This window comes from Hyperolius riggenbachi, chromosome 2, assembly GCF_040937935.1.
Source record: "Hyperolius riggenbachi isolate aHypRig1 chromosome 2, aHypRig1.pri, whole genome shotgun sequence".
In the NCBI taxonomy this organism is placed as follows: Eukaryota; Metazoa; Chordata; class Amphibia; order Anura; family Hyperoliidae; genus Hyperolius; species Hyperolius riggenbachi.
The window spans coordinates 297,387,659-297,403,743 of NC_090647.1; positions in this window are offsets into that span (position 1 = coordinate 297,387,659).

The following is a 16,085-nucleotide window of genomic DNA, read 5'->3' on the forward strand; positions in this document are numbered from 1 at the left end:
ACTTTAGACTTTCATATATTTTAGATTCATTACACACAACTGAAGTAGTTCAAAGCCTTTTATTGTTTTAATATTGATGATTTTGGCATACAGCTCATGAAAACCCAAAATTCCTATCTCAAAAAATTAGCATATCATGAAAAGGGTCTCTAAACGAGCTATTAAGCTAATCATCTGAATTGACTAATTAACTCTAAACACCTGCAAAAGATTCCTGAGGCTTTTAAAAACTCCCAGCCTGGTTCATTACTCAAAACCGCAATCATGGGTAAGACGGCCAACCTTACTGCTGTCCAGAAGGCCATCATTGACACCCTCAAGCAAGAGGGTAAGACACAGAAAGACATTTCTGAACGAATAGGCTGTTCCCAGAGTGCTGTATCAAGGCACCTCAGTGGGAAGGAAAAAGCGTGGCAGAAAACGCTGCACAATGAGAAGAGGTGACCGGACCCTGAGGAAGATTGTAGAGATGGACCGATTCCAGACTTTGGGGGACCTGTGGAAGCAGTGGACTGAGTCTGGAGTAGAAACATCCAGAGCCACCGTGTACAAGCGTGTGCAGGAAATGGGCTACAGGTGCCACATTCCCCAGGTAAAGCCACTTTTGAACCAGAAACAGAGGCAGAAGCGCCTGACCAGTACTATTTTGGCATTTCCCTCTCCCCAGTCTTCCTCCAGACTCTGGCACCTTCATTTCCGAATGATGTGCAAATGTTGCTTTAATCCGAAAAAACTACTTTGGACCACTGAGCAACAGTCCAGTGCTGCTTCTCTGTAGCCCAGGTCAGGCGCTTCTGCCGCTGTTTCTGGTTCAAAAGTGGATTTACCTGGGGAATGCGGCACCTGTAGCCCATTTCCTGCACATGGCTGTACACAGTGGCTCTGGATGTTTCTACTCCAGACCCAGTCCACTGCTTCCACAGGTCCCCCAAGGGCTGGAATCGGTCCTTCTCCACAATCTTCCTCGGGGTCCGATCACCTCTTCTTGTTGTGCAGCGTTTTCTGCCACACTTTTTCCTTCCCACAGACTTCCCACTGAGGTGCCTTGATACAGCACTCTGGGAACAGCCTATTCATTCAGAAATTTCTTTCTGTGTCTTACCCTCTTGCTTGAGGGTGTCAATGATGGCCTTCTGGACAGCAGTCAGGTCGGCAGTCTTACCCATGATTGCGGTTTTGAGTAATGAACCAGGCTGGGAGTTTTTAAAAGCCTCAGGAATCTTTTGCAGGTGTTTAGAGTTAATTAGTCAATTCAGATGGTTAGCTTAATAGCTCGTTTAGAGACCCTTTTCATGATATGCTAATTTTTTGAGATAGGAATTTGGGGTTTTCATGAGCTGTATGCCAAAATCATCAATATTAAAACAATAAAAGGCTTTGAACTACTTCAGTTGTGTGTAATGAATCTAAAATATATGAAAGTCTAAAGTTTATCAGTACATTACAGAAAATAATGAACTTTATCACAATATGCTATTTTTTTTAGAAGATCCTGTATAGATCAATAAATTTTGATAAGTAGTGATAAAGATATTAGCGAATGAATGGGAGGTGAAAATTGCTTTGATGCATAAGGGAAAAAATCCCTGCGGGCTGAAATGGTTAAAGTGTACCTGAGATGGGTGATTATAAAGAAAATATACATACCTGGGGCTTCCTCCAGCCTGACCACCCCCATGCCGTCCTCTTCTGCCTCTCCGTTTACTCGTAACTGGCCACAGAAAATCCTCCATTCTGGGCCAGACGGGGCAGGTGTACCCGTGCGGCCGGGCTGCACATGCACAGTTGGCCTCGTATTGGAGGACTTTCCAGGGCCAATTGCGGGCATCTCAGGTTCCCTTTAAGTAATCCTGAAGAGAATGAAAAAAAAACAAGTTTGATACTGGGCATGCATGGACTGTACTTGAGCATGCCCAGTGGGGTTTTGTTCGACCAAGGCCACACTTGCAGGCAGAAGTATAGGTATTAATTAAAGGATACCCGAAGTGACATGTGACATGATGAGATAGACATGTGTATGTACACAAGTAGCACACACTAGCACACAAATAACTATGCTGTGTTCCTTTTTTTCTTTCCCTGCCTGAAAGAGTTAAATATCAGGTATGTAAGTGGATGACTCAGTCCTGACTCAGACAGGAAGTGAATACAGCGTGACCCTCACTGATAAGAAATTCCAACTATAAAAAAAAACACTTTCCTAGCAGAAAATGACTTCTGAGAGCAGGAAAGAGATAAAAAGGGGAATTTCTTATCAGTGAGGGTCACTGGACAGTCCTGCCACTTACATACCACTTACATACCAGATATTTAACTCTTTCAGGCGGAGAAAGAAAACAAGGAACACAGCATAGTTATTTTTGTGCTAGGCACTGTACATACCCATGTCTATCTCATCATGTCACATGTCACTTTGGGTATCCTTTAAATGGAAATTAGTGCACTCCTTACATGCCTTGTTGTCAGGAAGTAGTGCAATTACTGGCTTGTTTGTCAGTTAGAGAAGATTTTTACTCCATCATCATTATTAACCATTTTGCAGTAAAGGATGGACCAGCTTTTCAGCAAATGCTTTACAAAGCTCACTTATATAGTCATGAGGACCACGACTTTTTCCATTCTTAAAGGACAGGTCCGAGCACTAAAAAAATAAGATCTACTAACCTGGGGCTTCCTCCAACCCCTGGCAGCCTATCTGTCCCTCACCGCAGCTCTGGTGTCCCCATATCCCCTCCATTGCAGATTCCGACCTCGCCAGGTCGGTATCTACTGCGCCATTTGGCTGCATTAAAGTGTACCTGAGATGGGGGGAACAAGCAGTGGTGTGCTGACGGGGGTGCAGCTGGTGCAGGCTGGCCCGGGTGACAGAGGTGTGCCACCAGGGCCAGTCTGCCTGTGTGCCCCTGAGTGCCTCTCCTTGTCTGGTGATCAGCAGAGCACCTTGCATGTACCGGAGCGAGCTGGCACAGTTACCTGTCTTGGCACCACCGGGATCTGTCAACTTCACTCTGTTGCACAGTCCCTCTATATCCTCTCTATTACGCCCTCTAGTGGTGCCTCTCATTGTTGCTCCATTTGAGGAGTGAAATAGGAGATGGAGACAAACACGCTGAAACCAGCGTAGGAGATTTGGGCGCAGCCGGAGCCACCATAGGCTGTAATAGGAATTACGGCTATAGGAGGCACAGGGAGTAACTTCAGCGCCGTCAGAAGACAGAGCTGAAGTTACTTTTAAAACATAATAATTTGGCTTCCAATTGCTGGAAGCCGAATTATTTCATTCCCCACTATCCATGGCGGCCTGGAGGGGGAATAGTATTTAATACGGCCGGGACTTGTGCGGCAGCAGGATAAGCCATATACCGGCTGTATCCTGCACCCAAGTCTACCGGCGCCGTTATCTCTCGTACGCGATGGAGAGACTATGCAGCAGGGTGAAGATGTATCCCGGTGGCACCGAGACAGGTATACCGGCAGCTGCCTAATACAAGGGGGGACATCTGACTATACTGGAAGGTGGGGGGTGCATAATACAAGGGGGGACATGGGGGCGTCTGGCGATACAGGTGGGGGGCTGCCTAATACAAGGGGGACATCTCGCTAAAGAGGGGGGCTGCCTAATATAAGGGGGACATCTCGCTAAAGGGGGGGGGTCGGGCTGCCTAATACAAGGGGTGCATCATTCCACATTTTTGCTGCAGTTCATGTGTGGGAGGTAACTTTTGTCTGAGTTTCATGTGTCGGAGGCAGCTTTTACTGCATTGCATGTGTCGGAGGTAACATTTGCTGCATTTGATGTGTCAGAGGCAATGTCTGCTGAATGTATTATTTGATGGGCATAGGCACTGCATTTAATACTTAGAGGTTATTGTTGCAGCATTTGGCATTTAGATGATTACTAAACGCTATACATGAACCAAAAAAAAAAAAAAACACGACAGGAAAATGTATATATTTTGGTGGCCACTTTATTAGGTACGTCTTGCTAGTACTGAGTTCAATCCCTTTTTACCTTCAGAACTGCCTTAAAGAGGAATTCCAATGAAAATAATGTCATAAAAAAGTGCTTCATTTTTACAATAATTATGTATAATGATTTAGTCAGTGTGTGCCTATAGTAAAAGCTTTCCTCTCCCTGATTTACATTCAGAGATTTATCACATGGTGACATGTTTACTGCTGGCAGGTGATGCCACTGGAAAGAGATGCTGATTGCTTTTTTTTGGCAGTTGGAAACAGCTGTAAACAGCTATTTCCCACAATGCAACGAGGGGTTTCACCACAATATTAGCCATACAGAGCCCCTGGATGATCCGTTTGAGAAAAGGAATAGATTTCTCATGTAAAAGGGGGTATAAGCTACTGATTGGGATGAAGGTCAATTCTTGGTCACGGTTTCTCGTTAATCCTTACTGGCATTTCTCAGTCCATATTAGCACAGTAGCATCATGCAGTTTCTGCCGTTGTATTGCCTGCACACTCATGATGTGAATCTTCCGTTCCACCACATCATGGAAGAAACACTGCTTTCTTATGTGTATATGAGGAATGTTGTTTTTATTACCTGGTCACTTTGCCTGTATTTTGGGATAAAATTCTGTGCACTGCCTTAGAGGTACACTGTTAGATTAGTTAGCTCCATTCACATTCCAGGCCACCTGTTATGGCCTTGCCCAATTTTTTTGCCCTAATTTTCCTGAAAATGTTGTCATGTAACTGGGAACAAGTTATGTTGTACTTTCCTGGGGCTTCTTCCAGCCCCATAGCCTAAAAGGGCCCTCGGTTTCCTCTTGGTACTATTCTTTGTACTGCTGAGCCCCTCTGAAAGCTCACCCACTTGACCAGTCATAAGCTACTGCGCATGTGCGGCCCCGCGACTCCTCAATTGTGCTCCTGTGTCTGAGATCCTGGCCATGGGAGCTAGAACAAAGAGACAGCACAGCCTGAGCCATGCATGCGCAGTAGCCCGCTACTGGAGATTTTTTGGAGGGGAACAACAGAGCGAGACCTGTAAAGCTGCAGTGGTTGGAAGGAGCCCTAGAAGAGGGAAGCACTTGTGCATGAAGGAATTTTTGCACAGTAAAAACCAGGGCTGTGGAGTCGGAATTTTGGGTGCCTGGAGTTGGAGTTGGTGGCTTTATAAACTGAGGAGTCGGATGATTTTTGTACCAAATCCACAGCCCTGGTAAGTATTAGACTGAGGAGTCGGAGCCATTTTGGGTACCTGGAGTTGAAGTTGGAGTCGGAGGTTTCATAAACTGAGGAGTCGGAGTCAGAATAGGAGTCGGATGATTTTTGTACCGACTCCACAGCCCTGGTAAAAACTTCCTCAGCACACGAGCGCTTCCCTCCACATTGCGGTTGTGTTGACCACTTACCATGCTCACAGGCAGAAAATAAAGGACCCTGCACTGGAACAATGGGCTCCATGATGATTAGGAAAGCCTCTCGATTATTCAGAGTCTTCCAACTACTGAGGTAAGTATCTTACTTCCTCAGGGGGGGATTTTAGGGTCAGGCACTTGTTAAGGTTAGGCACTTAAAGTGGAGGGTTAAAGTGGATCCCAGATGAAAGGCACTCTGGAGAAGCTATGGGCGAGGCTTGTTTAGTTTATAGGGAATTGGAGTATTAAAAAAAAAAAAAAAAAAAAAAAAAAAAGCATTTGGCTTGAGGAATGCCCTATAAACTATATGAAAGGAACACAATTATGCAATAAGTCAAAGTTTATCTCGGATCCACTATAGCCATATATATAGTGAATATATGTGCATAAATCCACTATACAGGATCTTCTCAAAAAATTAGCATATTGTGATAAAGTTCATTATTTTCTGTAATGTACTGATAAACATTAGACTTTCATATATTTTAGATTCAAATACACACAACTGAAGTAGTTCAAGCCTTTTATTGTTTTAATATTGATGATTTTGGCATACAGCTCATGAAAACCCCAAATTCCTATCTCAAAAAATTAGCATATTTCATCCGACCAATAAAAGAAAAGTGTTTTGAAAGCAAAAAAAGTCAACCTTCAAATAATTATGTTCAGTTATGCACTCAATACTTGGTTGGGAATCCTTTTGCAGAAATGACTGCTTCAATGCGGCGTGGCATGGAGGCAATCAGCCTGTGGCAGTGCTCAGGTGTTATGGAGGCCCAGGATGCTTCGTTAGCGGCCTTAAGCTCATCCAGAGTGTTGGGTCTTGCGTCTCTCAACTTTCTCTTTACAATATCCCACAGATTCTCTATGGGGTTCAGGTCAGGAGAGTTGGCAGGCCAATTGGGCACAGTAATACCATGGTCTGTAAACCATTTACTAGTGGTTTTGGCACAGTGAGCAGGTGCCAGGTCGTGCTGAAAAATAAAATCTTCGTCTCCATAAAGCTTTTCAGCAGATGGAAGCATGAACCCACTTTTGAACCAGAAACAGTGGCAGAAGCGCCTGACCTGGGCTACAGAGAAGCAGCACTGGACTGTTGCTCAGTGGTCCAAAGTACTTTTTTCGGATGAAAGCAACTTTTACATGTCATTAGGAAATCAAGGTGCCAGAGTCTGGAGGGAGACTGACTAGAGAGGGAAATGCCAAAATGCCTGAAGTCCAGTGTCAAGTACCCACAGTCAGTGAAGGTCTGGGGTGCCATGTCAGCTGCTGGTGTTGGTCCACTGTGTTTTATCAAGGGCAGGGTCAATGCAGCTAGCTATCAGGAGATTTTGGAGCACTTCATGCTTCCATCTGCTGAAAAGCTTTATGGAGATGAAGATTTCATTTTTCAGCACGACCTGGCACCTGCTCACAGTGCCAAAACTGGTAAATGGTTTACTGACCATGGTATTACTGTGCTTAATTGGCCTGCCAACTCTTCTGACCTGAACCCCATAGAGAATCTGTGGGATATTGTGAAAAGTAAGTTGAGAGACGCAAGACCCAACACTCTGGATGAGCTTAAGGCCGCTACCGAAGCATCCTCGTCCTCCATAACACCTGAGCAGTGCCACAGGCTGATTGCCTCCATGCCACACCGCATTGAAGCAGTCATTTCTGCAAAATGATTACCGACCAAGTATTGAGTGCATAACTAGACATAATTATTTGAAGGTTGACTTTTTTTGTTTTAAAAACACTTTTCTTTTATTGGTCGGATGAAATATGCTAATTTTTTGAGATAGGAATTTTGGGTTTTCATGAGCTGTATGCCAAAATCATCAATATTAAAACAATAAAAGGCTTGAAATACTTCAGTTGTGTGTATTTGAATCTAAAATATATGAAAGTCTAAAGTTTATCAGTACATTACAGAAAATAATGAACTTTATCACAATATGCTAATTTTTTGAGAAGATCCTGTATATATGCGCCTACAGTATATCCAGAATATACAATGGTTTGTAAAAGTATTCGGCCCCCTTGAAGTTTTCCACAATTTGTCATATTACTGCCACAAACATGAATCAATTTTATTGGAATTCCATGTGAAAGACCAATACAAAGTGGTGTACACGTGCAGGGGAGGACTGGGACCATTTGGCCTGGGGGGAAAACACAACCTAGAGGCCCGGTCACGGAATCCCCAGCCCAAATACATTTCCACGCAATAAAGATATGTTTCAATGGTAGTTTAAAGCAACAATACATTTTGCATTTACGTTAAGAAAGCATGCATCCATCTTGCCTCCTGTCAGCATTTCAGGCTGGGGGTGTAATTGTGTGGGGGACATTTTCTTGTTGCACTTTGGGCCTTTGAGGGTACTATCTGCATTAGGTTTGTAGGTTTTCCCTTTGTCTATGTGGGTTTCCTCTGGGCACTTTAGTTTCCTCCCACATTAAAAAAAATACAGATAAGTTAAAAGGCTTACCCCTAAATTGGCTCTAGACTACAATAGACATATGACGATGGTAAGGATTAGCTTGTGAGCTCCTTTGAGGACAGTCAGTGACATGACTATGTACTCTACAATGCTGCAGATGTCAGTGCTATACAGTGGCGGACACAGCCAGCAGTGGGCCCCTGTGCAAAATTGTAATTGTGGGCCCCCTACGACCTTCAAAATATGGGGGTGGCTACAACCTGCGGCGCGCGAAGCGCGTCGCGGTGTGGATAGAGCCGCTGCAAAAAATGGGCGTGGCAATGATCGAATGAGGGCGGAGCTAACTGTAACTTAAAGCGAACCCGGGGTGAGGGTTTATTTCCTTTTAAACAATACTAGTTGCCTTGCGGCCCTGCTGATCTATTTGGCTGCAGTAATAAACTGAATTACACCAGCAACAAGCATGCAGCTAATCTTCTCAGTTCTGACAATATTGTCAGAAACCCCTGACCTGCTGCATGCTTGTTCAGGGTCTATGGTTGAAAGAATAAGAGGCATAGGACCAGCACGGCAGCCAGGCAAATGGTATTGCTTAAAAGGAGAGAAATATGGCAGCCTCAAGATTATTCTCACCTCAGGTTCCCTTGAAAAGTGCAACGCAAAGACAGTGGGCCCAAGTTTTGGTGACCCTTTCCCCAGAAAATTCACATAATTGTGCAGGTTTTCTCAAGAAAATACACATCATGTCGGCAGATATGCCCAGAAAATACGTGCAATCATGTCGGCAGATATGCCCAGAAAATACGTGCAATCATGTCGGCAGATATGCCCAGAAAATACGTGCAATCAAGTCGGCAGATATGCCCAGAAAATACGTGCAATCAAGTCGGCAGATATGCCAAGAAAATACATGCAATCATGTCGGCAGATATGCCCAGAAAATACGTGCAATCATGTCGGCAGATATGCCCAGAAAATACGTGCAATCAAGTCGGCAGATATGCCTAGAAAATACGTGCAATCATGTCGGCAGATATGCCCAGAAAATACGTGCAATCATGTCGGCAGATATGCCCAGAAAATACGTGCAATCATGTCGGCAGATATGCCCAGAAAATACGTGCAATTATGTTGGCAGATATGCCCAGAAAATACGTGCAATCATGTCGGCAGATATGCCCAGAAAATACATGCAATCATGTGGCAGACCTGCCCAGAACATACACCTGCTAATATAAATAAAAAAACAAAAACATTTACTCACCTGCAGCAGCAGACCTCCTGTCCCAGCCTCCATCCGGCGCTCAGCTCCCATGGGTGGTTGGGTGGGTTGGTAGCTAGGTAGCCTGGTGGGTAGGTAGCCTGGTGGGTGGGTTGGTAACTAGCCAGGTAGGTAGGTAGGTAGCCTGGTGGGTGGGTAGGTAGGTAGCCTGGTGGGTGGGTAGCCGGGTGGGTGGGTAGGTAGGTAGCCTGGTGGGTAGGTTGGTAACTAGCCCGGTAGGTAGCCGGGTGGGTGGTTAGGTAGGTAGCCGGGTGGGTAGGTAGGTAGCCGGGTGGGTGGTTAGGTAGGTAGCCGGGTGGGTAGGTAGGTAGGAAGCCTGGTGGGTGGGTAGGTAGCCGGGTGGGTAGGTGGTTAGGTAGCCGGGTGGGTAGGTAGGTAGCCGGGTGGGTGGGTAGGTAGTCGGGTGGGTGGTTAGGTAGGAAGCCTGGTGGGTGGGTAGGTAGCCGGGTGGGTAGGTAGGAAGCCTGGTGGGTGGGTAGGTAGCTGGGTGGGTAGGTGGTTAGGTAGCCGGGTGGGTAGGTAGGTAGGAAGCCTGGTGGGTGGTTACGTAGCCATGTGGGTAGGTAGGTAGGAAGCCTGGTGGGTGGGTAGGTAGCCGGGTGGGTAGGTAGGAAGCCTGGTGGGTGGGTAGGTAGGTAGCCGGGTGGGTAGGTGGTTAAGTAGCCGGGTGGGTAGGTAGGTAGGTAGCCGGGTGGGTAGGTAGCCTGGTGGGTGGGTAGGTAGCCGGGTGGGTGGTTAGGTAGTCGGGTGGGTGGTTAGGTAGGAAGCCTGGTGGGTGGGTAGGTAGCCGGGTGGGTAGGTAGGAAGCCTGGTGGGTGGGTAGGTAGCCGGGTGGGTAGGTGGTTAGGTAGCCGGGTGGGTAGGTAGGTAGGAAGCCTGGTGGGTGGTTAGGTAGTTGGGTGGGTAGGTAGGTAGGAAGCCTGGTGGGTGGGTAGGTAGGTAGCCAGGTGGGTAGGTGGTTAGGTAGCCGGGTGGGTAGGCAGGTAGCCCTTTGAGTACCTATCCGGGTGGGGGGCCCGACTCCTACACTCCCTCCCTCCCTTCCTTCCACCCTCCCTCCCTCCCTTCCTTCCTTCCTCCCTCACCTTGAGGGGCCCCCCTCCCGATATGCGGGGCGGGAGAGCGGCAAATACAGGAAGTCTTCAGGGCTCTCCAGGCAGACGCTAGAGGCTCAGCCGCTTGGTCTCCAATATGTCTCCAACTCTGTCGACATATTGGAGACCAAGCGGCTGAGCCCTCTAGCGCATGCCTGGAGACCCGGATTTGCCGCTCTCCCGCCGCGCATACCGGGAGGGGGCCCCCCGAGGTGAGGGAGGGAGGGAGGATAGGAGTCGGGGCCCCCCGGGGGAAAAAAATAATAAAAAAAATATATATTAAAAAAAAAAAATACTTAATGGCCCCTGAAGAAAACGGAACTTCAGGGGCCCTCATGCGGCGGCACCGCCTGCACGGCCGTATGTCCGCCACTGGTGCTATATAATATATACTATTAATATGGTAGGACATAAGACTATGGTAGGATTAGAGTGTGAGCTCCTCTGAGGACAGTCAGTGACATGACTATGTACTCTGTAATGTGCTGCAGGAGATGTCAGTGCTATATAATACATAATAATATGGGAGGACATTAGACTATGACTATGGTGGGATTAGAGTGTGAGCTCCTCTGAGGACAGTCAGTGACATGACTATGTACTTTGCAATGTGCTGCAGAATATGTCAATGCTATATAAATACATAATAATAATAATAATCTGGTAGGACATTAGACTATGACTATGGTAGCATTAGAGTGTGAGCTCCTCTGCGGACAATCAGTAACATGACTATGTACTCTGTAGAACGCTGCAAAAGACGTTTTATAAATACTAAAAAATCTCCCTCAAGGTATTCCCTGGTGGTCTTATGGTCCCTTGATCTCCATATAACTTTCCCTAATGATCTTGTGGTCCCCTCTCCCCTTTACATTAAGCCCTGGTTTGGTTGTTTAGTGGTCCCCTATCCTCATTTAGCTCCCCTAGTGGTCACCCTCCCACTCTTCTCCTGTATAAACAGAGTATTGGTGCAGCAGTGGTGCTTGACTGTCTTACCTCCTCCAGCAATGTGTCCGTCCTCCACAGCTAGTGGCTGTCTGCTCTCTGTCTATCTCCATCTCCTGCACATTGTGTGTAATCAGGCGATGTTCAGGATAACCAAGTCGTAGTGAGCAGGTGGCCGCTACAGAGGACAGACATCTAGCTGGATGAGCTGAGACTGCTGTGCTGCTGCTCTGCATACAGGGGAGCACAGTAGTATAGCAGTGAGTGTCTCCTCCTCTGCTCAGTGCAGTGTTGGCTTCAGCCAGAGTCCCCTCAGTCATGGGCCTAATGCAGCCACCACCAGCCGCACCCCCTAAGTCATTGGTGCCCAGTGTCCCTAAATGAAGCAGGTGCCCCCAGCTTCATAATGTCTAGTACACACAATGCTATTTTCCGTCAGATTGATGGGTCAAATCAATAATTTCCGGCATGTCTGATCTGTTCCTGATCAAGAATGGGATCGATTTTCAGATTAGTACTACAAAAAAAAAAAAAACGATCCCGTTCTCGATAGGGAGCAGATCATACATGCCGGACATTATCAATTCGACCCGTGGATCTGATGGAATATAGCATTGTGTGTACCAGCCTTAAAGCTACACTGCCTGTCCCTTCCCTTCACTATTTCACAATACCCCATCTAATGGCAGTGACAGTACAGGGAAATGGTCACATAGATTTCTTCAGTGCAGAAGCTTGACCGTGGGAAAGCATGTCCATACTGGGCATGTGCAAATGAGGCCCACACATGCCCAGGAGAACTAAGGCACTTGTGCATGGCTCTTTTCATTAATGTAAAAGCACTCCATTTGACTGGGCATGTATGGATGTTACTTGCGCATGCGGAGTACAGATACAGCTCCCAGCATACCTCTCCCACTCCATAGAGGCACTACAGCTCCCATCATGCTCCTCCCCTTCCAAAGCAGGAACCACAGCTCCCAGCAACCCTCTCCTCCTCCATATAGAATTATGTAGCCCCCAGGGCTCCCCAGGCTTTTTTCAATGTGAATAATGTTCCCCTGGTGCCCCTGTAGAGTATTTACAGTGGCGCACACTCACCTGTCCAGCCAGCGGGCTCCCTCCATCTGTGTGCTTCATCCTCACAGGCACCTCATCTCCATGACCTGGTGACATGTACACACCTATGTGCTGCTGGGTCACTGAGATAAGGTGCCTGTGAGGATGGAGACGTTAGCACACAGCTGAGCGCGCTCCGCTGTGAATACTCTGCAGAGGCTCCGGGGGTCCACTATTCAATTTGGGGAGACCAAGGGGGGCCCAGCAACCAGCTGTGGGGCCCTGGGGAACAACCCAACAATATATGGAGTAGGGGTATGCTGGGACCTGTGGTGCCTCTAGGGAAGGCAAGGAGCATGACGGGAGCCGTGGTGCTTATAGGGAGGAGCTTGCTGGGGTCTGTGGTAACTCTTTTGAGGGTAAGAGACCTGCTGGGAACAGTAGTGCCTCTATAGGGGGAAGACTTGATGGGGCTATGGTGCCTCCATGGGGGGGGATGCTGGTAGCTTTAGTGCCTCTATAAGGGAGGGGGAGACTTCCTGGGAGATGTGGTGCCTCTATTGAGGGAAAGGGACATGCTGGGACTTGTGGTACCTCTATGGAGGGGAGGGACATGCTGGGAACAGTAGTGCCTCTATTGGGGAGGGGGAGACTTCCTGGGAGCTTTGGTGCCTCTTTTGAGGGAAAGGAACATGCTGGGACTTGTGGTGCCTTTATGGAGGGGAGGGACATGCTGGGAACAGTAGTGCCTCTATGGGGGGAACCTGCTGGGAGATATGGTACCTCTCTAGAGGGGGAGGGAAAAAACGGGCTACCTAATGCTGTGGAGTGGGGGAGGGGTGTCAGAAACTTACAGGCATGCAGAGTCACAGCAGCAGAAGAAATTCCCAGCCATGCACAGCAGCAGAAGAAATTCCCAGCCATGCATCTGATTCTCTCCCAGTGCAGTGTGATGTCTCTCTTCTCTGGGGCCCTGGCTGCTTCTCCCCATGAATGCACATCACACAGCAGCCTGGCAAGTGTGTCTCAGCGTGGTCTCCTCAGGCCGGGGGGCGGAGCCTACACACATACACGCAGTCTGTGAGATGAGACAATGAGAGGATGCCGGGAGAAGCAGGAGCTTTCAGCCAATGCCCTGCTCCCTGGCCCTACTGAGTAAGCCTATCAGAACAGCAGTGGGCTGCTGGGGGCGGGGCTGAATCGAGTGGCTGCGGAGCTGCTCTAAACTTTTTTACCACCGCACCGGCCCTGATCGATTGAGGTGGCGGCGGCCCGGGGGGAGAATGCCACCCGTCCCCCCGGGCCAGTCCGCCCCTGTACACGTGAGAAGTGAAACGAAAATCATACATGATTCCAAACATTTTTACACAAAAATAACTGAAAAGTGGGGTGTGCGTAATTATTCAGCCCCCTTTGGTCTGAGTGCAGTCAGTTGCCCATAGACATTGCCTGATGAGTGCTTATGACTAAATAGAGTGAACCTGTGTGTAATCTAATGTCAGTACAAATACAGCTGCTCTGTGACAGCCTCAGAGGTTGTTTAAGAGAATATTGGGAGCAACAACACCATGAAGTCCAAAGAACACACCAGACAGGTCAGGGATAGTCATTGAGAAATTTAAAGCAGGTTTAGGCTACAAAAAGATTTCCAAAGCCTTGAACATCCCACGGAGCACTGTTCAAGCGATCATGGCACAACTGTAAACCTACTAAGACAAGGCCGTCCACCTAAACTCACAGGCCGAACAAGGAGAGCGCTGATCAGAAATGCAGTCAAGAGGCCCATGGTGACTCTGGACGAGCTGCAGAGATCTACAGGTGGGGGACTCTGTCCATAGGACAACTATTAGTCATGCACTGCACAAAGTTGGCCTTTATGGAAGAGTGGCAAGAAGAAAGCCATTGTTAACAGAAAAGCATAAGAAGTCCTGTTTGCAGTTTGCCACAAGCCATGCGGGGGACACAGCAAACATGTGGAAGAAGGTGCTCTGGTCAGATGAGACCAAAATTGAACTTTTTGGCCAAAATGCAAAACGCTATGTGTGGCTGAAAACTAACACTGCACATCACTGTGAACACACCATCCCCACTGTCAAATATGGTGGTGGCAGCATCATTGCTTCTCTTCAGCAGGGACAGGGAAGCTGGTCAGAGTTGATGAGAAGATGGCAATCTTGGAAGAAAACCTCTTGGAGTCTGTAAAAGACTTGAGACTGGGGCGGAGGTTCACCTTCCAGCAGGACAACAATACTAAACATAAAGCCAGGGCAACAATGGAATGGTTTAAAACAAAACATATCCATGTGTTAGAATGGCCGAGTCAAAGTCCAGATCTAAATCCAATCGAGAATCTGTGGTAAGATCTGAAAACTGTTCACAAACGCTGTCCATCTAATCTGAGCTGTTTTGCACAGAAGAATGGGCAAGGATTTCAGTCTCTAGATGTGCAAAGCTGGTAGAGACATACCCTAAAAGACTGGCAGCTGTAATTGCAGCAAAAGGTGGTTCTACAAAGTATTGACTCAGAGGGCTGAATAATTACGCACAAGCCACTTTGCAGTTATTTTTTTTAAATGTTTGGAATCATGTATGATTTTCGTTCCACTTCTCACCTGTACACCACTTTGTATTGGTCTTTCACGTGGCATTCCAATTAAATTGATTCATGTTTGTGGCAGTAATATGACAAAATGTGGAAAACTTCAAGGGGGCCAAATACTTTTACAAACCACTGTATATGTGCATAGTCAAATATAAGTATTTTCAATTACCAACATTTTAGTATTAAAGGAGTTAAAAGATACCAGAGCCGAATAAAGCCAGAGAAAAGTCCCCCGGGGTTGTCTTTCGGGTCGCCGGAGTCAGGTTTCACTGTGCAGACGCTGGCTACAACACACACCCGTGAGAATTCTGCGCATGCATATGTTGTCTCTTGTCATTGTGCTCCCGGGGGGGCTTTTAGGTAAGAGGATCCCGGGGGGCTTTTGGGCATCAGGATAGGTGACATATATGCCTGCTTCCCCATTTTCTCTAGCTTTGTTCGGCTATGGTATCCTTTAACGGCACTACCCAACTGATGCACTGCAATGTATACTCCTCAAACATTACCAGGGGCTAGAAGAAACTTCAATTAAGTAAAAATAAACTTTTTTGGCACCTTTCCGTTAGCTGGGCGCATCCACTATGTGGCGTTAATTACTAATCCCCCTCCAGGCGGACATGGATAGTAGGGAAAAATGTAATTCTGGTGGAGTTTTATCGACACCTAGTGGATGCGCCCGGCTAATGGAAAAGTACACTTTTTTACCATCAAGTGTGCTTTACTCCAACCCTATTATTGGATAACCAGTCATCAGCTTTCCTATCTCAATTGCTCCATCCATGCAAATGGACGCTGGACACACACAATGCAATTTATCCAGCATGTCCGATGGCTTCCGATCGAGAAAGGGATTGATTCTGAGCAGTACTGATGTCAAAATCAATCCCTTCCTCATTAATACTAGGATCACACTATGCAACTTCCGGTCCGAATTGGACGATTTTCCGATTTATCCAATCTGTATCTGATTCTGATCGATAAAGGGATCAATTTAGTAAATTATAATCGGAAAGTCAGTCCTTTTATGGATTCCTGATCAATACGGTTTGGACATGTAGACACGATACAACATCTCATCAGATTACTACTCGATAGGTTGTGTGTTCCCTGCATAAGAAGCAAATCGGACATCCTGGAAATTATAAGAAAATTGCATTGCTGTATTAGGTTTTATTGACCTGTGTGTACCAAAACGCTTGGAACAGCATCTACAGGAGTATGACAACTCTGAGACACACACAGCCAACTTGCAGCACAACAGCGCTACCACGAGTTCTTGTCTTGGTATTACTT